This window comes from Paramormyrops kingsleyae, chromosome 21, assembly GCF_048594095.1.
Source record: "Paramormyrops kingsleyae isolate MSU_618 chromosome 21, PKINGS_0.4, whole genome shotgun sequence".
Classification (NCBI taxonomy): domain Eukaryota; kingdom Metazoa; phylum Chordata; class Actinopteri; order Osteoglossiformes; family Mormyridae; genus Paramormyrops; species Paramormyrops kingsleyae.
In genome coordinates, this window is record NC_132817.1 from 18204518 (window position 1) to 18228083 (window position 23566).

Genomic DNA, 23566 nt, shown 5'->3' on the forward strand with positions numbered 1-23566 from the left:
CCCTGGTTTTTCTGTCCTGGTTCCCCCACATAAAACGGAGATCACTGCAACGCTAAAGATAATACCTACTGCTAAGAATCACATTCTTCATATTCACTTTCTCAGCGTCTTTATTCACATTTTTAGTAAGAAAATGTTTTCGGAACCCTCAGTTGGATCCAAAAAATAGATCCCTGCAGCGTCACAGAGAAGTTCCTCTTTGTCTTCATTCTGCTCCTCTCAGGACATCCTAAACTGAGATGAAAAAAGGCACAAAAACATTTATTCTCCAGATATCAACCAATCATAAATCATAAATTATCTGAAATCAGAATAATTTCTCGAGTAAGTCATCGGTGCCTTATCATTGCGCAATCAGCAATTTCGGGAAAGAATATTCGATGCTTTATTGAGTCAGAAATCCAGGTTTTCTCTCATGAAAAAGTAAAAAAAAAACAAAAAAAAGTCGCTTTAAGCAAAACGTTCCTGTGGGAAGGTTGGCAACCTGGCCGATCGGATGTCAGACACACCATACATCTCTCAGCCCAGCTGGCTCAATGGCAGCGATGAAAAGTGTAGCTATAACAAATATTTACCACAGTAGGGTCATACCCTTTACCATCAATAGCAAGCAGCTCGTAATTATGTGTTAGTCTGGACAGGGCATGATTACATTACACCAGGAGCTCGGAGACACCTGGGCTACAAATACTAGATTTCCGCCAGTCCGGCCAAACACACAGACTACTCCCGTTGACTCTGTGACAATGAAAGCATTTTGAATCTGTGCGGCTAGCACACTGTCGTCGAGCTTTCGATGCATTCTGGAATGCGTCCCAGGATGGTATGAGATGAAGACCAAGAAGGGTTTTTAAAAGTGAATTTAATTAGCTACAAATCGTATGGGGACCGAGGGAACCCAGATTGCGCTGTGCGTTGCACCACTTGTCGCCGCCGAGAAAATGGCACGCTAACTTCTTGCGTACTCAAAAGCAAGTCCTCCATTACAATTATATTCTTAATTCTGCATTTGTCCCCCCAGGGTCCTAGAAGGGCCAGTGTTGACCTCACTGTTGCTAAGCACTTTGGTAATTAAGGTACACAGAGCCAAAGCTAGCCAGTCCTTTTAAAGTGTTCTTGGAAATTGCTAACAGCTCCGATTTGCTCATGTACTACATTAGCAAAACAAATAGATAAAATGAACCCAACAGCGGCATCTGAAAGGTAAACTGTGCACTTGTGACCTCGCTGGGATTTTGTGGATTACAATGAAGGGCTGTACAAACCCTGAACTGGACATCAAGGTGGAAGAAGTCCAAAGACAACATTCCAACCTGTTAAAAAAATAGGTCCATAAGTAAACACGATCGAATTTCTTGTCTTTATCGCTGGAATTTTAATTTCTGAAACAGTGTTCTAAAGCGATCCACATGTAATATATTGAGATTTCCAGTAAAGGGAAATATATTTTTATGCTGAGATATATTTTTATGGGTAAAGAGAAGCAGGTAATAGAAATTCGGAATGCCAGCGGACTCAGCCTGTGTGTCTGTCATCCTAAGCGACCTGACACGTTCAGCTTTCTAATGAGGCTGAAGTTATTTGTGGGTTTGTTGTGAGCGGTTTGCTGCTGGAGATGGAACTGGGGCTGCAGTCAGTTGCCATTGTTTTGTAGCTGTACCACCAAGGCTGCTTAAACCAGTAGATGAAAGTCTTTGCGGCATGCTCCAGCCCCGCAGGCTATTAAATGCTCACTAAACAACGTGGACGGCCCCTCTTTGGTTCATCAGCTGAACCTGTGAAAGAGAAGCAGGATAGTTGTGCTGATGAGGCAGCTCTGGTTTATTGCACTGTAAGGCCGCCCCCCTCTGCCCTGCACGGTCCAGGCTAACTTCCCATTGCTAACTTCCCATCGCTAACTTCCCATTGCTAACTTCCCATCGCTAACTTCCCTTTGGCCAGAGAGCAGATTCAGTAATGTTGAATTTGATCGCCTGTGAGTGTGAGGGAGCCGCTGCGATCGATGTTAACGGCGCCTGGAAGCAGGATCCCTGGACCCGTCGCCGTGGAGATCCCCACGTTGCTGCCCCCCCCAAAAAAAAATCTATTTCATACAGAAGAGAGGCAAATTAGCCCAAGCCCAAAGAAAAACGTCTGATTATGCAAAGCAGGAAAAAACACACACTTTAATTAAAGATATAATTACCATAATTCTTTTGTCCTCTTTGTTTTTAGTGACTCATATTTGATAGATATTTGTGTTGATTATAAAGTATATGCTATGTCTGTCATAAATAAACAGGCCTGTACTATGAATATACCAGAGCAGCAGAACATTTTTTAGTTTGGTATTAATCTAGATCCCTTCATCTGTGTGTGCATATATGTATGTGTGTGTGTGTGTGTGTGTGTGTGTGTCCACAACGTGATGAATACTCTTTTTTTCCCTTATGGGGACCAGTTTCCTGGGTTAAGGTTGTCAAAGTTAGCGTTAACATCTTTCCCATAGAAATGAATGAGCGGTTCCCATAAAGATATGTTTATCCGACATGTGTGTGTGTGTGTGTGTGTGGCCATGACAGGAAATTTATTAAAAATGTTAGAAATGTTGCTCCATTCACCTTTTGCATCCAGGTGAATGTCAGTTCCCTCTTGCACATCTCACGCACAACCTCGGGATGTATGACAGAATCCATAATTCCCGACATGGAATTTATATCGCACGGCAAAACCAGAAAAGCAGAGAGGGCACATCCTCAAAGGTCATCCTCATGAAAGAAAAAGACCAACGCAAAATTGCAGGTCAGTGCACTTAAACCATGACTATACATTCAAGGCCCAGGGTCTCAGGCTTCCGATCACGGTACACGCCCCGCTGACCTTTGACCCCTGGAACCTGCCACGGTGTCTGGTTCCAGTCCAGATGTGATGGGGAGCTGTGCCATCCTCTCCAGCAGGCTCCCACGTCCATTCCGGAATGCCATATTCTCGGACGCCCGACGCCACTGGCCTGTCAAGGAGACTTATGACCCGAACGTGCCCCTCTGTCCCCCCCTCCTCTCATGACCCAAGTTCTACCCCCACCCGTGTTTTATTTAAAGCACGCTTCACACTGCACTCCTCTGCTAACACAGCACATGTGGTGTTAAAGCACATCGCATTCATCCCCCCCGAAACAACGCGTTCGATGGAATCACTGCATTCATTATCTTCGCGGTCTGCGACCACCCCCCGCCCGCCACATTTACGCCTTCGGAATTTAACGCTGACGGCGGATCGCCCCAAAAGGCCAACGACTGCTGACTGCGAGCGATTGTTTCGAAAGGCTCCGAAAGACTCATCATATAAACCGGAGTTTATGGAGGCAAAAGGGGAAATATCCATGTGCTGCAAACAAGCCTGAAGTATTTATAGAGAGCGTTTGCCAGCGATTTACATATTAGAATTACTATGTCTGTGGTGGTCCCCCTCATTTTACACGCCCCCCCCCCCTCGGCCTGCAAAGGTTAATCGATATGATAACGCTCACTCGATTCTTCATTTTAATTACCGGCCGCAAACTTGCATCATTTACCCAATTAATCATAACCACAAGAACACTGCGGTTATTTTTATTTGGCGCTACAATTTGCACGTTATTGCATGTTGATATATAAAGCGCATGAATTTTAATGCGGGCCACTGAGGGGGGAGCGTTACGTAAGTGGAAGGAATGCGTCAGAGGGGATAATGCTGGGGCGGGGCGATGCTCATAGTCGGTGGACGCCTCGCGCTGACAGACTGAAAGCAGGGCTCAACCTTGTTGTCTTACTTGTGTATTATTATGTACTGTATGTGTATTGTATGGATATTGTATGTGTGTTTTTGTGCGATATTCTACTAGTGCTATTTATTGTCCTTCATTGTTATATGTTGGGAGGAACACAAACAAGTATCTCATTGTACTTGTACAAATGACAATAAAGCTTCGGAAACCTTGAATTCTTAGTTTCCCAACATGCTAATTATAAAAAAAAATTGCGTTAATACTGGTCACTTTAGCACTAGACACATTAACACTGGACATTTTAACACTGGACATTTTAACACTGCACATTTTAACACTGGACACTTTGCCAACTATCCTTCTTGTATATATTTATTCGACTGTTTATACATATATATATTGGGATATTTTTCTATTTATTGCGATATTTGTGTATTTGTCTATTGTCTATTAAGAAACGGTTAGGTCTGAGGAGCAGTATTTAGTTTTTTTATGAATGAGAATAGCTAAAACAATTACAAGAAAAGGAAATCTGAATCTAAACGCACCATAGCTCAGTGTGTGGGATGGAGTCGTTACTTCAGGGGTGCGGCTTCGTCTGCAATGTCAGATGGAGCGAACTGCTGTTCAGGTCCGTTTCATAGCCGGCTTGATTTGGTGGTGAGGAGTCTGGCTCGTTTACTATGGACGGCTGTCCTTTCTTTGGTCCGTGAGCCTGTAGTTTGTCCTTCACACATCTGCATTTCTGTTTGCAACGTTCTGATCCCGTTTATGTTTATTGCCGCTTGTTTGATCCCCCATTTGTCATTTGTGTGGTGGAGTCTGACACCCCCAGGAAGGCGGTGCATCTGGAATGGTAGGGGGGGGGGGGTGGGTGGTCTCCCACCAACCAGGGCCTCTGACATGTCAGGTCGTCTGCAAGGTGGCGCCCACACACCACGAGCATCACACAAGTCCCCTCTGTCACTCTTTCATAGCGCCCCCCCCCCGCCCCCCCCCAGCTAGTGGACTGCTCATGGATGGCCACAGAACAGGAGGCAATGAGCAGATGAAAAACCACCATGACAGAGGCTCCATTGAAAAGAGGAGAAGCAAGTAGCACGGGAGGGGGGGTTTAATTAACGGCTACATGTTGGGCAACGAAGGCTGGGGGGCGGGAGGGCGGCAGTGGGGGTTTCGCCTCAGAGAAGGCCCTACTCTGGCACACATCCCGATCCTTATTCCCGCTTTCTTTGCTAACAACAAACCCCCCCCCACATTAACAGTTCCCATTATCCACACATCGCGTTCTTAGCTGCTCAACAGAGCATGGATGAATACTGCGGGGGGGGGTGCAGGGGGGAGAGTCACAACGATGTTTTCAGAGTCACAGCCAGCCCTGCTGAGCTGCCCCCATTGACTGTACACAACGACTAACCACCCCTTCGTTTTTGCCTCCTGAGGGTGTATAAAGTCTCCTGGGGTGCGCGGCTCTTTGGTCGGCATCACTGTGGTCGACAAACAAGACACTGCGTGGTGAAGTTTAGTCAATTACCCGCCGAAAGTTAAAAGAACGGCACCGGACAAAACGGCGACACGCATATGAACATGCAATACTGGCTATTTCAGCAAGATCTTCTGCTGGAAAGAAGCGATCCATGTGGAGGCGCCCAAACGGAAAACCAGACGAACATCATATATGAGAACGCCAACGTTTCTTTAAATGACTTGTGGTTTTTATAAATGACAAAACAATCAAGAAAAACAGGGCCAGAAAATCATAGATTTCAAACAAATCAACTCAATATGGGCTCACAGCTATATTTTTGGTTCAAATGTTACATTACTGCCAGTTCATGGTTGTTTGTTCGTTTTGTTTATTTGTTTGCTGGTTTTTTGTGTTCCCATTCTGGGACGGCACACCTCTGCACTTCATTATTAACTCCCAAAGTACACAGACTCCCGAACTCCGTCTGACCGCCTCTCAGCAAGCACTTAACACACTGCCATCCCCTGTCTGCCCTCAGCTCAGCTGGTGAAGCGATTGTCCTGTCTTCTCCCAGTTAAACCACAAGGTAACATCATTGACACCCATTAAGGCTTCTTATTTCCAGGCATATGCTATTTTTTGTAAAATGGAGACCAACATGTTGCTGGGCAACACTGTAAGCCAGTCAGGCCAGGCACCCTATTGCACTGGAATCTCCTCACATTTAGCTACTTCCCTTAGGACGTACTCACACTTGGTCCAGTTACCTTATACCTTACCCGAGCACGGTGTCCCCCCTCCCCACTGCCCCACTGGCTTGTGCTCAGCTTGCGCTTAACATTCCAGCCCGGAGCACCCTTTCATCATCACCGTGCAACTTTTTGTGCTGAAGAAAACATAGGAAGAAAAGCACTTTTGATGCGCAGTGCAATAGAATTCATAATTAATGGCCTTAATTTGCGGCTAATTTGGAGTCTTTTTGGTCATGATGACACCCGGCCCTCTTATACATTTACCGAGTATGCAATGTAGGGATTTTCATTTAATTGTGCTACAGAAAATAGTTGTGTATTTTACCAAATATGCATGCAGTTTCAGGTATATGTCATGTGTTGCATCCAGTTGTTCCTGGATTCTCTCCACTGCAAACACTGCACCTCTGCTATAGATCAAAGTGATTCTTTTGCTGCAATAATTGTTAAATATTTGCCGCTATCCGATCCATCCCTTCCTGGCGCAGTTCCTGTATAGTGTACATATGTACGTGTGTGTGTCAGTTGCATAACTGACATTACGCCTGTGTTCTGCGTCTGGACACAGTTAGCGATCACACTAGACGTGCACCGTGCGAGTCCAACTGAACTGTGCCCCAGTGCACTTCTTCAAGAGGTACGGAGTGACCACACCAGTCAAACAAAGTGGATTTTGGGTGTCCAACGTGCTGGGGAATGGTACGAGTCACCGAGTGTGAGTACATCCTTAAAGCGCCATTTCTTGGTACTGAGCACAACTATTCTAAAAAGAATGCAGAACATTTTGTGAGAAGGGATTGCTGGTGTGCAGTGTGCTTTAAATAGATTTGCTGAAAATGAACCATACCCCTAAAACTCTAAAGCACTTTAGCTAGCGATACCTTGAATCCCATCTTTCACTCAAGGCTCATGTCTTCCTTTAAGTATGCACATTTAATTAAAGAAAAATGCCTCTAGTTCTTAGCCAAATGATATAGAAATGAAGTCAGAGGAGGTATTTTGTAATGAAAAAGAGTGGCCTGTTTTTTTGTCATTTCCGTAATTGAGTTTTAAACCATTCCAGGATAAGTGTCGCATCTCCATGCAACAATTATTGCATTTTTTTCTTCCCAAACAAATGAAACGCACGTGCCGTTAAGTGGGAAAAGCTGGCGAGCCGATTCCGACGTGGCTGCTGCCGCCGGGGGCACGCTGGAAACGACAGGCACCAATCAAAGGATTTTCAAAGGTTGCTTGCTGTAATTGGCTGTAACTTTCCTGAAGCTCACCCACCACACACACACACATACACCACTATTCCAATATGATCAAATAGTAGCCAATGACCAAGCTGAAATCCCCAGCATTCTTACATCAGCCTATCAGAGCCAGAGTTCTTCTGCAGGCAAAAGGAAGATCAGTGGGCTTTGCCACAGGTCTTCATAAGCCAAGTGCCGTATTTCATATCTAAGGTTATTCATTCAACAGTTGGGATCTAATTCTTCTGGGTGATTTTTGATCATTTCTTTGAAGAGGACTGGTCATTTGGGATGTATGTTAAGTCTATTACTACTCTACTACTCTCCTTTCATGTGTGATTGCCCCGCGGAGGAAGCGGGAGACATGTTACAGTGGTCGTCTTCAAGGGGGAAAGGCTATCTGAAGTGGCGAACAGGTTAAACTGTGCTCCCAGAAAATGACCCTACATGCGTGACGGATGGAAGCTTTGCGACACGCCTGCAAGGGTCAGGCAGCGCAGAAAACGCCGGAAATGGAGTCCAGGTGCCACCAGCCTCGTCGCTTTATTTACAGTCCATCGCGTCACTAAAACCACCTTCCCCTTTTCATACAGCCTCAATGTCAGCCAATGTTGTCTCAGAAAAGCGTTTTGCTCACTTTTTGCAAAAAAACAACCTATAAAATGAAAGCTTTTGCATTTTCATCCAAGAAGTTATTCAAATGTAATATTGTTTCTAATTTCCCAGTTTATTAACAGACATTATACATAATAATAATAATAATAATAATAATAATAATGTTCTAATAAAAAGTAATTACTATACTGATCATACAATATAATACTACTTCTAATAATAATAATAACAGTAATAATGATGACAATAATAATGATAATGCAATAATTAGGTAATTTTATCTTAAAAATTAAAAGAAAACAAATATCCTAAAACTGCTACCCTAAAATTATGGTAGTCGAGTTGGACTGAGCTGAGCTGTTTTTTCATTTTGTATGGCTCGTGTAATTATACATATAGACGTCACGCAGAATAGAGTCTGTGTGCTAGAATGCCATGTAAATTGCTGTCATGCAGTCTATAAATAAAAAATATCACTGTACTGTAATAGCCATGTCTATTGACTGAGAACTCCAGCAGGTGTAAAATGGATATTGATTAAGCTATTTTACTTTTCACCAAGAGGACAATCCCAGATCACACATCACATCCAGCAATCTCCCGTCTCCTTGGTGATGCATCTGGTTCCTGCAGTGTAGTGATCGCTTAAAGGAGTGTTTCCCAATCTGCTCCTCAGGGACCCACAGTTGGTCCATGTTTTTGTTTAGCTCCCTGCCAGACGGTCCACATTTTTGCTCCCTCCCAGCTCAGGGTGGGAGGGAGCAAAAACATGGACTGTCTGTAGGTTCCCGAGGACCAGATTGGGAATCACTCCCTTAAGGCAACTCTCTGCAATGCCAACAAAATGCCCTGATGGGGCAGCATGCCAGGGGCAGATAACTCACCCAGACCCACACCAAAGCAATACAGGGTGTTTTTCTTTTGCGTGGGGGGTGGGAGTGTGATATAACAACCTGGAATAGTCACTCTCTCGCATGCATCTTGATTTCGGTAAAATGACAAAATAGGAAGTGACACAGTTGGAAATGGCAAGGCACACAAGATAAATAATAAATCTCAGAGATGGCCTGAGTGTAAGAGAGGGAATATAATTAAGTGATGTGTTACATGGACACGATCAATTGCATTATGGGTGACTTAGAAGGACTGTGCAAGTCAATAATTGTGGCCATCATTTTGCGGCACCCCGGCACTTCCGTCGGCACTATTTGCCTGTAACAAATGCATGTATTGTTCCATTTTTTGTTTATTATCTGTTGAAATTGCAACACAAGAACAAATACCTGAAACTGCAGGCATATTTTAAGCAAAAACCTCACACACAAACAAGAACCGTCAGTTTACAAATAGCTATTAGCCAGTGGAAATCCAGTGGAAATCCAGTGGAAATCCGTGTCAGAACACGTTTTGACAACCTGGCATTAGACGTAATGGCCAAGGCGCAAAGCCAGCGCAGACTTTTCGCGGACCTTGCCGGAGAACGGCGGGTCAAAGTTCTAACGGATTGGTCTGCAGTTTTGGGGATGCCTGTGTCTTCTGGTAACTGCGGAGCAAGACAGTAAAATGGCTATAGGTGGGTTTGGGGCGACGTTGGGTGGAGGAAGGACTGGAAAGCAGCCAAAGCGAGCTGGCCACAGGCAGACCCTGAAAGCCGACGGGCCCCGATGCTTGACAAGCAACCTCTGTTTTGACAGGTGTCAGATGGTGCGTATTAGCTCTCCACCGACAGGCTTCTGGGAGCCTGCAACGCGGGCAGAACCGAGACTAGCGCTTTTGCAGGAAAATCACGACAGTGGTAGTGTCTGAGAACAAAACCATTACTCAGACCCCCTCCGCAACCTTTCACGGTGCCAAGCGCTGAGGCATCTGCCTTGTGTTAGCCTGTCTTCAATAGACGTCTTCCTGCAAAAACTCTACAACAAGAGCCGTTAGTAAGGGAAGGAAAGACGAGGCAACTGGTTCGTCCAATGGATTGTCTTTATTGCCGTTCAATCTAATTTTCCACATTAGGTCTGTCTAATGCTACACTGTGTTTGGCAGAGCCAGGACTGTGATGGTAATGCTAGGCAGATGGGTTTGGAGCTCAACTCTAGCAACATGGATGGCCTGATACTACTAGAGACTGCAAGGAAATTATTGTTAGTCTCGTTAATTATAAAAAACTGGATTCAAGTAATAGTTATGTAAAGTAATTGCTGGAGAAATGTTTTATTTCTCCTTTTTGTCTATAACAAAAAATTATGCATGTATATGCCTTAAAATACAGACAAGCTTTGATTTGAGAGGGAAAAAGATGCGGCTCACTTCTCCCAGAGGGTTGCTCACGTAAGTATGAAAGCAGGTTTGCTTATTTTAATATATTTCACAGATTTGTACCCTAAAGCTAAATGAAATGTAGAAGGTAAAAATTAACAAAAAAAAAAAACTGAAGCTGTATATTGAGTTTGAGTTTTTATTGGGTTTGTAGGCAATAATTACAAAAATGCGTAATGTGTAATTATCTTGAATAATATTCTTCAGCGTAAAATCTAACATATCCTATTTCGCCGGCTTGGTTATTAGCTAATCGTCTGTCTTTTATACCTATATGTGTGTGAAGAATATGATTATGTTTTTCGGACAAAATGTCTCTTTGCATAGTCACATTCCCATTCACGCATGCATTTTAGTTAGCAGGGCACTGATATTGGTGAAAAAAACCACAATAAACACTCTGCCTGTCAAATAATGAATCTGACACCTATGATCCAGTGAAAAGGAGGGGATTAGCAGTTAGCGGTGCCTATGTGTTCCATAACTTACCACCCTTGGATGCCGTGAACTCTGTAACCTTTTAAAGTCTCCTCACACAGTGTAGATACAGGCTGGCTTTCAATGCTCTGGCTGCATTTGAGTAAAAAAAAAAAAACATTAATTGTCTATTTAGTTGCTTAACCTTTGCTAATTTGACAATGCAGAAGATAATTAAATATATGACAGTATGACATTGAGTGAAATTTTAGCAATGTCCTACGGGCAACTTGTGTCATCCAAAAATAAAATACTTATTTTAATTGGCATTTGTTTGGAAATAAAATTATTCATCAGGAGAGGGAAATAGTGGATTTTATTAAGTCAAAACACTGCAGTAAATATTAAAATTGACATTATTGACATTACATAAATGGGGAACATTTCTGTTGGTTCCCACTGCCAATCATTTTTCAACATGAAGCCTGACGTTTTCTCAGCCCCTCTGCTGTTTATTTCTCACGGCGAGACTTTTCTGAAAGTTTATTTAGACAAAACTGTATGTATGATCCCGCCATATTCTCTATATGTTAGCTCGCTAATGCAATTCTCGCTAGCTGGCCCAGCGCACCTTCAGTCTTGGGACAAATCGGAGTGCTCCTCATGCTTGATAGCTCAACTTTAGCTCGAATGTACAAGATGTGGACAGCCAAGCGAAGGAGCGCGTTCCAAGACCCTGCCTGACGCTAATGACGTCCTGATGGCCCATAAAGAGGTTGGTTTTTTTCCCATAAGCCCTCATGCCAGTACTTTGATAATGAAACTTCTGAGTTCTGAGTCATGCCTGTCTCCCGAAGAGACTACACGACGAAGACGCCATGACCTCAGAGCAAATTACTGCATTAATTAACAGTACCCTAAATCGCATTACACTGCGAGGATGCACAGTATCACACATCCCACGGAGCTTTTCTAGAGAACAGAGAATGAGTCAGTGTGTCCCAGTAGGACACAACGCAGCCGACACCAAATATTACAGCATCGCAACATATTGTTGTATGTTACTATTATTGTTGCTTAGTAGACATTTTTTTGATTCTTTATACAATATATAACATTCATATATTTTATATACTGTATGAATAAATTATACATTAGCAATTGTATGTACTGTATCAATTATATAGCTATTCAGTAGACATATATTTAATAATTCTGATATAGACACCAGTTACACTTAAAAGTTTTCCTCATAAGGTCAGGCTTTACGTCAGTGATACGTTAACAATTCGATGTGGTTCTCAGAACAAGCAAAACATAACATTAAATACCGTTTATAGATGGTATACGTAGCTTTTAGAGGCTATGATTGGTGGGGGAGGAAAATGAGAGCGACAAGACTCTACTTCTTTGGGAAAACAACAACAAAACAGCCAATCTGGAATGTACTGCGTTGCCTATGATTTGCAGTTTATCGGCAGAAATAGATAATATAATATTATAATATAAAATTAAATTTTAATTTCTTTTTTTTAATTTTTTTTATATTTTAAAAATATGTGTAATAGGAAAAAAAATAATAATATAGAATATAAAATAAAATATAACAAATTAATATTATAGAACAAATTTATAGGATACAAAACATATTGCAATAGCTAATAAAAAGAGGCATATAAATGGTCCAAGAGCCTCCCAGCCCCAATGCAACTCTGAGTGGAAAAACAGCTGGAAGATGGATTTATATATTACTGTCAAATACCTCAAAGCATCCTGTTCTATATTCCCCAGCCTTCAGTCCCTGGCTTCCATGGATGGAAGACGAATGAAAGAATGTGATAGACTAGTGTTACTCTACAGGTTGTGCTTGTTTATTTTAATTTTAATTGTACCTATTGCAATATACCATCGGCATACATTTTTGCCTCCAAAAAATGGATGCAGTAGCAAAATCATAGCTACAGGCTGTGAAAATTGAATTTGATAGCAATGCCACCGCATAACAGAATACATTAATCGTTTGCAGGCTTTGGATCCACGGGAAGAAATTACAGAAATTGCCAGTTGCAGCCGTAATGGCAACATGGAGAAACCGAAATGAAGCTGACATGATCCCCGTTGACAGCAGTGTCACATAAGACACTTTCCACAAACCCAGCTCAGTCGACGAGCCTCGGGGGAGCAGACCCAGACCCAATCGATTACTGGTCGCTCGCTCTCTTTTAAACGCACGCCCGTAACAAAGATCTTTGTCAGTGCTATTTTGCCCGCAAAGTCGATAGCTAATCAAATAAACATTGTGTAACTGTGTAGCTCGTGCATTTTTTTTTCGTCAAACATGTAGCTTGAGTCCAATGGAGTTCTTGGCAAAAAAAATCTCAACAGCTGCGACGGAGGGAGAAGACATACGATATCTTATTTCACGTGTGAGCCAATGACGTCGCGAGGAGAAAATGTACGGTAATGACAATTGGTGCACTGGGTGGTTTTTTATATATTTTTTACAGGTACAGTACGAGTGCAGGCATCCAGTACATAGTACTCTGGAGTCTTGTGGACAAAGGCAACATTTTTACTGAGGAAATGGAAAAAAATCCATATAAAACCCAAGCTGAAGTTTCTCTGTCCCTCCTTGTCCTTTAGCATGGGGTACAATGGGTTTTTATGCCCGTTTGGGCCTTGTTTTGGCCTCCCCAGGGCCTTCAAACATAAGTTGATTAAGTGTTTTGTTTTCCTAACAGACCTTCTGTGATTAAAGTGATGTATACTTAAATGAACAGTTCGGAGTGCCAACTGGCTGTTCGTATTTTATGATGCCCCTAACCAAATAGAACGAGAAATAAAATAAATTAACGTAGGGAATGGTGTAGGGGACCTTTTTTAAATATGGGCTGGGGGGGAGGGGGTTCTTATGGGACGTGGCATGTTCCATTTGTTCCCAGTGCTTTCCAAACATAATATACAAAGGTGTTTGGCGGGCATTTTTCCTGTAGCCTTAGCAAGTCACAGCACGAGAAGGACGGCCATCAGTGAATGGCCTAGGGACATACATGAGTCTACAAACTTCTCTGAGTCTATTTGTAAATTTGTATTTAAACAATTGCTTTTTTTTTTTAAGTTGGAATACTTTCCTGCCTTTTATTCTCTTCTGGATGTCACCCCCTCTCATTTTATTAATTTGGAATTTAAAATAATTCAGCGGAATAAAAGATAATTATATTTCACTGGAATGTGTTAGAATTTCATTCTGGAGCATCTTGATGGCAACTGTTGTCACTTGAATGCGTTCAAGTGGGTGGAGGGTCTCTTCTCCTAGCCATAAAAAGGGCTTCGTCCAGGTACCCCTCGCTCCTTTTGTGCTGGTCAGAAGACCCAGCGCCGAGGACAATCCCGTCCTGGGTGTAACTCATACTGTGCTTCCAACACGGATTTCAGCTTTGACTTACCACAACCATCATTTTAAATAGAACCATTACTTACACGCCAAGCATGGCATTTCACGCATTCATACACGACGACAACTCGGCACAAAATACATGTTTACGTGTCCATATCTTTTGTTTCACGTCATCTTCTATAAATAGGGTCTGGACCAAAGTAATTTGCTTTAGGAGTTCATTGGGCCATCTGGAGGAATTGAATGGAATCTCTGGTTTTTGTCCAGCCTATTTTACTAGCCCTTTTGTCCTTCCAAGTATATTTTTATAGTGCTAAATGATGCTTTGGGTTTTTACTGAATTTTCATTTCCTTTCACTGACTAATGAGAGCGTGTGAGAGAGGCTGTTTTGTGGTCATGTTACAGATGTTGTTAAGGGTGACCCCAGGTGCGGACCACTCTCCATCGAAGCTGGAAAGCCAGAAACATGGTCGGGGTGAGAGGGTAGGGAATATCACGGATGATTACAATCGGTAGAGAGGATCGTCGCCAACTGGCAGGTAGCGTAATGGTTAAACAGCTGGCCTTGTGACCTGAAACATGTGAACACATTCTCCGGTTAGGCAGCATGTTGTTAAAGCTGTTAAAGATACTGAACGATAGTCGTTCCGCCGAGTCTTGAGCACAGCAGTGATGCTTAAACAGCCTAGTTAATAACGACTGTCTGCCGCACACAAACCCTTGCATACATAAGGTATAATATTTATGAACATGCTAAAAATGTTTGAGATATCTAATCCAGAAACTCTTTTTAAGCCAGGATTAGCTTCAGATAGTACTTCAAGTGTCATATTTTTATTTATAAGAACATCACACTGTTCAAGGTATTTATTTAAATATGTTAAGAAAATTGAAATTATTATTAAAATGTTGTTAATAGTAAACAATAAATTACTTCTGTTAGTGTTTTGTGGAAAAAAAGCAAATGCCTATTAAAGAAAAAAAAGACTGATTTGCGTTTTGAGCATCCCTGATCTCAGTATCTCAGTGTTAGAATATAATCGGCTCTCTTGAAATATTTTATGGTACTGTACTCCACTGATTGCCCAAACATTAACGTATTAATTGGCAGGTCGGTGTTTATTCCGATCTCACTACTGATGCGTCGTATTACTGCATACATTGTCCATTTTTTAACCCTGTCTGTTTGGTGTGATCGCTTTATTGCATTTACCGTATTTACCGCCATTTACCCATTCGCCAGTGGTAGGTGCGTAACGCCCAGACAGACGCGCGTCGCCCTCTCAAGGATCATGTGACGGATGGACGCTTTCAAAGGAGAAGCGCTTCTGCAAATTAAAGCTTAACAATGTTACCTTTTGTTTTTGTGCATAAAATATTAATAAGCCGTTTACGTCATCGTGCGCGAAGAGAAATACTTTTAAGAGAGATTATTAATGTAATCGAAAACTAAGAATGAGTTAAAATATATATTAATTATAATTAAAAATAAGTAAAGGTTTTAATGGAAAAAGACATTGCTTTACAAAGAGTTTTATTGAATTTCCTTTTGGATGCGATAATGCTATGCATATGTTTCACAATAAGAAAGGTCTATGTATAGGTAAAAGCCACGCACGGATTTGAAAATGCTTTTTTAATGTGAATGCGGCTATTGGAAAGCTAATTATTACGATACATTAAGTAAAATAAACAGAAGCCTCCTAAAATTCAAAAGTACAGTAACAATAACGACACCTGTTTAAACTGAATTTTTTTTTTTTTAAACCGACGGAGATAAAAATCAATCTTTAAAAAAAAAAAATCCAAAAAGCACACATTTATTTCACTTAAGTAAACAAAGACCTATTGCTTCCTAAACCGCAGAGGATCCGTTTCCTGAAACGGCGGACTTTTTCAGCCATGCCTGTATGCGTGCTGAGACGAAGCCCTTATGCATGCTGTCATTACATGCACATTTAGGTCAGAACTATATATACACATGCCTTTTTCTTTTCAGTAATATAAATGAACTGAATGAAAATTAATTGACAACATTAATCAAACTATTAGCCTTTACATATGAGTAATATAATGTATGGTTATACGTTTCTGAACCAGAACGATATATACACAAACAGCATATGTAGACACAAATTTGTCATATAGCCAGAAGTTTTGGTTCCTGCAGCACAGGGTTCACTGACGGATAGATCAGGGTCCAGACAGGAGACCCTCTGTATAGAATGTGTGTTTAGGAATTAATTCTAATACTGTAACTTAACTTTTGTTTCCTGTGATGTTTATGAATGATTTGTACCACTTTCTTAAGGACCACTAAGCCCTCAAGCTCCTTCATTCAAAATCTACCGTGGGGGTCACCTTAAAGTCCAGGGCCAGCTTTTAATCCAAGTCTGCAGGGGTCCGTCCACATTATTCTGTTTACCTCGACTTGTAAACGAAACCCTGTCTGCTTAACTGAGAAATAAAAATGGCAGATGACTAGCAAGGCGAACGTTAATTGTAAATGATCCTCTCCGCCCTGCATGTTTCATGCACTCAGTATGGGAGGCTTGTTTGATGTGGTGCATATCTTCCCAACGGGAAACAGACCAACGGCTTTGGAATATCCTTGTAACGTGGTTTACTGAGGTAAGAATGCCAGTAAAACACGACGACGGCTCCTTTTCATTTCTTGCATCTTGCAGCGCCCCACATCTAACAAGCCTCTGATAGCTGTTCAGGCCGCGGCGGTGCTATCTATGAGAGTTGCCGCATTTCTGTGTCTTTAGCATGCAATGACGATAAATGCAGCTTTAGCCAAGTTCATAGCACTTAAAAAAAGTTGTCAAACATTTATGCACCACAGCAGGCATGACTGATGGGTCGAGCGCGATGGGAAGCACCAGACTCTTCCCAAAATGTGGAAAACTTTCGTTTCGGAGTCTCCCATCGACTTAGGATCGTAAACGCAGACTGGGGCAAGAGCGAGACTGAGACGACAAATTTACTACTTTGTGTTGAATAGCTATTTACTTTTAAAAAATGCTCCTTTACTTCCAGTTAGCTATTAGCAGAATTTTATTATTAAAATATTGCCGTATATTTTCCTTCACGAAGCGTATAAGAGGGGAAACAGGGAAAAAAGTCTAATGTGCTTCCACTTCTGTCCTGGGGGATACATGAAAGGATACACCTGGAATTGATGGATTTTTTTGGTGGGATTTTCCAGTTGAGGGTGATAAATCAAACACAGCGATAACAAACCCCTCCTCTGGAATACCTCTTTAATAACTTCCACAAAAACCCACAGGAAGGCCGCTTTCTGTTTTCATTTTCCCGCAACATTAGCAAACCTAGACCTCCTCACAGTAGCCCCCGGACCCCCCTACGGTGCTCGTCCCGGTACACCCCGACAGACTGTTGCCCACAGCGTGCAAAAACCATTACGCAGGAGCAGTCACTGAGTCGTACCAGCTGGCTACACTGTTAATGTGGCCGCGCTCATCTAAAGAGCACGCGAGCCTTTTTTCCCATAATGCACCTCATTTTATCTCATCTTCCTGTCTGAATACAGAAGCCAGTTTTTTTTGCACATTACTGTATCTGTCTGATATTAGTGGTACAATGGTAGCAGGTAGTCTGTTCAGAATCGGATGTGAAGTAAGAGGGTGTTGGTCTTATTCCCGGGAGAAACCTTCGTGTTTTATACTTAAACAAGGAACAAGGAACTCAACTCAAGACTTTTGTTGATAATTTGCCGGCCTGTTTATGCGAGTTGCTTTGGATAGAAGCCATTATATTTCCCCACGACAAATTGGGTTTTTTTTTTTTTTGTGAAACTGCAAATTGCTTTGTGTGAAGCCGCTTTTGAAAAATTATTGATTTTTATTGTTTTGATATTCCTTCACATATCGTTATCGGTCGGGCATCTTTATAGACAGCACTTGGTGCAGCTGGATATTTTTCAGGATGTGGGGATGGATGCGAAAGCCGCATGCTGTTTTTGCCGGGACTCTGGGGGCACCCCCTGTAGCCCCAGGCCCAAACTCTCCGCCTGGGCATTTTTTTTGTTTTAGCCTGGCCTCAAATGTCTCCGCTGGGATGGTTTGAATTTGGGAACGCTATTAATGGTCTCCGGCTGGCAAAGCTTTGGCACACTCTTGCTCATTAATCTTCATCTCTGAGGCTGGTACTTTAAAAACCACTGACACTGTGTCCCCCGCCCCCCCCCCCCCCCCCCCCCCCCCCCGGGACATGAAGCGACCACCATCCCAGCCAATTTGACCTCGCCGCCGAGCGAGGTGTGGTCTTACTCGGATCCACAAGTCTCGACCACGGCACCTTAACAAGAGTTGCGGCAAACTTATCAGCACCGGAAGATGCTTACCGCTCCGCCGACCGGATTTCTCTCCTCCTGTCGCCTAATGGTCTCCTCCAGGTCGATGAGTCTGTAATCCCCTCGCCCGCTTTCTGGGTACGACAGAAACCAATTAGCGGTGGGTGGGCAGCCAGTGCTCGGCCGAGTTTGGCAGCTCCGCTGAGCGTTTCAGCACAGCCTGGGAACAGAGAGAACGGTGAGGCGAGGTCTGCTGGGTTTACCGGCACATTCATTTCTTTGGCTCGCAAAGTAGCTGGGGGGTAATTAATCCTGTTTTTCCCCTGGATTTTTCTCCTATCTGTGTTTTTTTTTAATTTTTTTTTTCGTGAATCAATGCCATCATCTCCTCGCACAGACACAGAGACAGAAACACAGACACACGAATTCTCTCTCACGCACGCACACAATTTTCCTTCCATTTGGTGCCTTGGTTGAGTTTTTTTTTATAAATGTGTTGTGCACATGTGCAGTAGAGGGATGCATGCAGAAATAATACCCCGAACAGCCAAAAAACATTAAACCGAGGTTGTTGTTGAAGTTTGTTTCCCATATGAAAATGGAAGTAATCTTGAAAGTCCCTCGGGCTGTCAGACCCCCCCCCCCCCCACCCCGACCCACCCCACCCCTCAGGCCCTACTAAATCATTAACTTTCGCAAACAGCTAATATGCATGATTACCTTTTTCTGAGCTCAGCCCCCTCCAATTTGTTCACTTATTATATTATTCTGTTAATTATTTATACCCAGAATAGAATACAGAAACTTCTCTGTTAAAATCCGGATTATAGGAATATAAAGGTTGTTTGTAAACTTCTAAGGGATCTGATTTCTACAATAGCAAACATTCCTGGTGAAGTTGGACAGATAGAAGACATTTCTGCTTCTTATAATTTGTTTTTTTTCCCCCAGTACATTTAATCAGGACTCTTTAAGACCACTTTAGAAGCTCAGGCAAGTCACTGAGTCGATTTTTCGTGGAGATTTGGGATTTAAGCCGGCCGTTCTGGAAGCAGCCCAGATTTCCCTGACTGCCCCATGACTGTCGTACTAAAATGGTGGCCAGTTTACAAAAATCATACTTCAGATGTTTAAGACGTTTGAATAAATTACATCTTTTTTTCTCCTCGCTGGCTTACCACTGATTTGATTTTTCCCCAAACAAAACTATGAAAACAAATTTTCAAACTGTGATTCTTTATTCTTTGTAGTCCCAAAGTAAATTGACACACAAAAACGTTTGTTACATGATCAATTTGAAGTCATTGTACACTGTTAGAAATGCAGTCTCTTGTATACATACGCATACTTATTCATTTCTTAATGTTTGCGGACTGTGAAGCACGATTCATGTTAATTTACAAAGGGAATTTAAAAACAAAGAGGATATTTTGTTAAAGTGCATTTTTAAGTCATACAGCGTAATTTATGGTTCTCTTATGATTATATATTTTTCACAGTGATTTTCACAAACTCTCTTTTTTTTTTCTTCTTACGTGATTCCGGCCTAAATTAACCTTCATAAAAAACTCTATAGAAACCTTAAACCACAACAGGCTGACATTAATGGGCCCAAATAGTCACCTGATGCAGAGGCTTGACTGGTCAGCTGCCCTTTGAAAGCTCCACTGATCACCAGTCAGCGTATTTATCAGTCACGCCCGAATGCCTCCTCCCCTCCCCCGATCTTTAATGTCTTTCAATTATTGCAGCGTTTCCCTTCCCAGTCCAGACAGGTGTGTCGGGATCTGGGAGGGAGCAAAAGATGTGGACTGGCCGGGGGGGGACCCTAAGGACTGGGTTTAGGGAACATTGGTTTATTATGTGTATTTGGTTTTGGCTGTCACTGTCCGCCGATGTCACATCACCAGGGATGCAAGGGGATGTGGAAGGGCCTCTAGCTATCGCTAATTTAACACCAGAAAAGCACTCTGATGTTACTACCAGTGCCTCTGAGCTGAGTACCAAATGGGACCACCCTCACGGGCTTTGGCGTCCTGCTTCTCTTGATTGGCTGTCACCCAGCCTATGAGGACCCTGTGATTGTCCCATGGGCACCGTGTGACTGTGATCACCATCGAATGGTGCCGCATGGGTGAATGGGCAAGGGGGGGGCAGGGGTCTTGCTTCTGGTTTACAAGGATGTTCCACTTTACCGCAGAGATTACTGAGGCTGGGCTGCTCGTCGGCGTAACCGATTGTCCCCAACAGATGAGCGCGCAATAACACATAATCGCTGCTCTTAAATGAACCATCAACATCACAATTACGCTAAACAAAGTCAGCCCTTTGTTAAAAGGAGCAGGTTGGTCAGACTGTGAGGAATTCATCCCGCCTTTGATCATGCTACAGGTCTCACTGGGAGGGTCACGGCAGAATGGGCAAAAAAAGATCTTCAGTTGCCCGTTTAGTTTCCTGGGTGATATTATATAATATCTTTGCGGAACTAACCAAGATGCAGGACAGCTTAAAAAAAGGGAACGATGTTGGACATCCTGCAGAGTTTTAGGGTCGCCAAATTTCTCATTTAGTAACCGTGTAGCTAGAACACAAAAAAGTGGCGAAATAGTTTGGGAAAATAATCATGGCTGTCATTTCTTTAATTCCCAGCTTTTTTTTTAACCTCCCGAGTGCTAAATAAGTCAGCCACCATAAGCAGATTATCCAGTCACCGCCCTCGATCTGGAGCATTTTATTGATTGACAATCTCAGGCGTTTCTGGCCCCTCGCCGTCCCCCGGATGCTGACGTGACGCTCGTCGTACATGAGTCAGAGTCGCCAAGGCGAGGCCCCCATGACCTCATCTCCTGCCTGCCAGCGGCCAATCAGGCGGCACGCCGGCATCTCCAGTACCTGTTATCTCCACTGGTTCCACCAGCAGGAATGAAAGCGGGGGGGGTCCTGATGCGAGAGCCAAAGAAAAACCCGCTTCCCTATCCTGGAGCCCCCATTCTGAAGCCCCCCCCCAGTAGCCTAATTCACTCATGATGATTATTAGACACCAGCCGGAGGTTTGCAGAAGGATATTGTGCTTAGGAATTTTTTTGGGGTGTCTTTGTTTTTCACTCTGCATGTTTTAGGTGGGGGGGGGGGGGGGTGCAGGTGCAGGGACGTATGGCTATGATTTGGACAGAATGGGCAAGTGGGATTCAAACAACCCACCCCCCCCCCAACACACCCTACTTAAATGACGACCGGCTTGGAAATGCCGTCCCCGAAGAGAAATCCGACTGTGATTTATCCGCAGAGATAAAACGAAAATCTGAAGCCGGCGCATTTCATTTAAAGGCCATGCTGATCAAACTGCCACGTGCATTTTCGAGACAAATGTTGGGGCCCCCCTTTCTGGTTTGTCCGTTTTATGCTTTCTATTTACCCTCCATCCTATCTGAATATCTCCGTGGGGATGTAGCGCTTCCGAAGGCCTTGTGCGATCCCGGGAGAGGGCTTCGCGCACGTAGAGGGCCTATGAATCACCGTCGGGCGATAATAGCTATTGTTTTGCAGGTATTAGCGACACAGTGGGAACGCGAACAGCTGGAGCTGCACGCGAAGCCGAACAAGATCGTGAAACATCGACGGATGCCAGCTTGGGCCGCGGGCTGCCGGGAGTCAAGCTGTGATCCAGGACTTTATAGTGGTGAAAATTAGGAGCGGTTTGTCGCCCGAATAGCCAAACATACAGCAGCACCAACAGGGAGAATTAAAATAGGATATGTACTGAATCTAAACGTGAAACAGAACCAAAGCCGACCGGGCAGTAGTACTGTCCGTGGGACTCATCTGCATGTCCCAGTCAGTCCCCTGCTGGGCCCTTGTCCTTTTTCCAAATTTGCGGGACTGCGCCGCGTGTGCGCGGTGTTTAAGATAAACGGCAGGAATTGCACAGTAAAGCCACGGGTTGCAAAAGCAAAACGGTGCCCCTCTCGACATTCCTGCCCCATCTGGCACTCACCGGATTCCCACGCTTTTTAATCGCAGAAAGCGATTAGCTGGATGTCTGAGCACACTTTCGTGGGTGACAGTGCACAACCGCTGGACTGTAAATACTTTGCATGCATAAATCATTTCCATTCCACCGTGGAATGCGGAGCAATTTGTTTTTTTTTTCTTTTTTGCATGTGTTTGTAACTACAGTAATTTTGCGGTAAAAAAATCAGGATAAATATTTTGCAAAACTGTGTCATAATCATCCTGTCTGGTGTAATTAAAAAGTGCACGGCAAAGAAGTAATCTGTACCACAGAAGGGCTGGATGTTCCATTTGCAATCAGCTGTAAAAGATTCATACAACACAGCTAATAATAATAATAACAATAATAATGACAATGGAATAAGATATGATTATAGCAGCTGTTGTGTGTTTACCTTTGTATTAGTAAATTAAACAATACATGCAGATGATTTGAGACTTACATGATTCTACAAAGCATCCAAAATATGACTCACTTAAAAACACATACTCAAAGTACATCATCATCTAAACAGCATATCTGTGTTTAAATATGAAAACCTTAAAAGCATCTCAAGCTGGCTCCATTAAGCTGCACAAGATGGTGTTTGTTATATCTGCACATATAAAAAAAAAAAAAAACGGACAGACGTCAGATTAACCACTCAGCTCCCCGGAATTTGGAAGCTCCATCATTACCCTAAGTAGTTTCACATCCTACATCCCGGACAGGAAACAATGAGTCTCTGGCTGGCTTTAAATCCACCCCCAGGATCATGTTTCCTTACACCGTCTGCCTCTGTCTCTGCATTACACACTGAATCATTGACTTTATACCTGAACGATCCACATTCCTAGCTGTTGGACAGTAATAAAACAAAGCTTCTGGGCTTTTAGTTTCTGAAGCTACGTTAAGAGATGAGTAATTCACATTTGCCCATAATACTTTGAACATGCTGACATTCCAAAGACATTTTTTGTACTATACAATTTGATCTTTTTTTGTTTTTTACGTGAGCTACCCTGTATCTTTCAGCTTCTATCCATACCTCCTACAGATACAATGACATAGTGTTTCATCAAGGCCCCATCAGCCTACTCAATGAACTACGATGCCCTCCAGAGGTTGGGCTATGAGTAGGAGTTAGAGAGATGCATGGGTAAGAGATCACCTGACTCTCGGGCCGACACTGCCGGCTCTGTGGAGCCCCGCGCAAATTACAGACTGCAGCTCTTGTTCCTGATCTTTAAAAAACCGACATGGATCAGTAGACTGGGCAACCTTCTAAACCTCACTTGTTCCTTGTAGCTC

General features: G+C 43.0%; 1 long non-coding RNA gene across 1 annotated transcript; it reads right to left on the reverse strand.

The window, feature by feature from the left end:
• Positions 1-92: 92 nt before the first annotated feature.
• Positions 93-18712, reverse strand: LOC111853552 (uncharacterized). Its single transcript, XR_002840480.1, has 3 exons — positions 18316-18712; positions 10621-10701; positions 93-234 (listed from the first exon to the last, which is right to left on the reverse strand). It is a non-coding gene; the product is annotated as an uncharacterized lncRNA (long non-coding RNA).
• Between the last annotated feature and the right edge of the window lie 4854 nt (positions 18713-23566).